This window comes from Cicer arietinum, chromosome 7 (genome assembly GCF_000331145.2).
Source record: "Cicer arietinum cultivar CDC Frontier isolate Library 1 chromosome 7, Cicar.CDCFrontier_v2.0, whole genome shotgun sequence".
NCBI lineage: Eukaryota > Viridiplantae > Streptophyta > Magnoliopsida > Fabales > Fabaceae > Cicer > Cicer arietinum.
In genome coordinates this window covers 20,974,954-20,975,421 of record NC_021166.2, presented here as the reverse complement: position 1 = coordinate 20,975,421, position 468 = coordinate 20,974,954, and positions in this window count along the sequence as shown.

The following is a 468-nucleotide window of genomic DNA, read 5'->3' as shown; positions in this document are numbered from 1 at the left end:
AAATGTAGATGTTATGAACATGTTACACGAAATTGGGATCTCGGCCATAGATAACACTAGGAATGGATGGCCCATAAAGGACAAAGTTTGATAATGTGGATCCAAATCGAGGAGCTTCATATCATGTAGACAAAGAGATGGATATTGTGTGTGAAGGTTCAATGAATCGACACATGAGTTGTTAGCCACAATAGGTTGGTATAAACCCCCGATTTTATTTTAATGATGATGTTTAGGGATTTTTGTTTAATCTTTTGTAACATTAGAGGGGTCATGAATATGGTTGAGAAACGATATGTTAAAGACTTTGTGAGAATTCACAATCTTTCCTTGGTGATAATGGCTGAATCGCATTGTCCTTTTTGTAGAGTCGAGAATTTTTTGCAGTAGTTGGGTTATAATATGGGTGCCATCTCTGAAGCTCATGGCCAATTAGGGGGGGGGGGGGGGGGAAAAAAAAAAATTTAT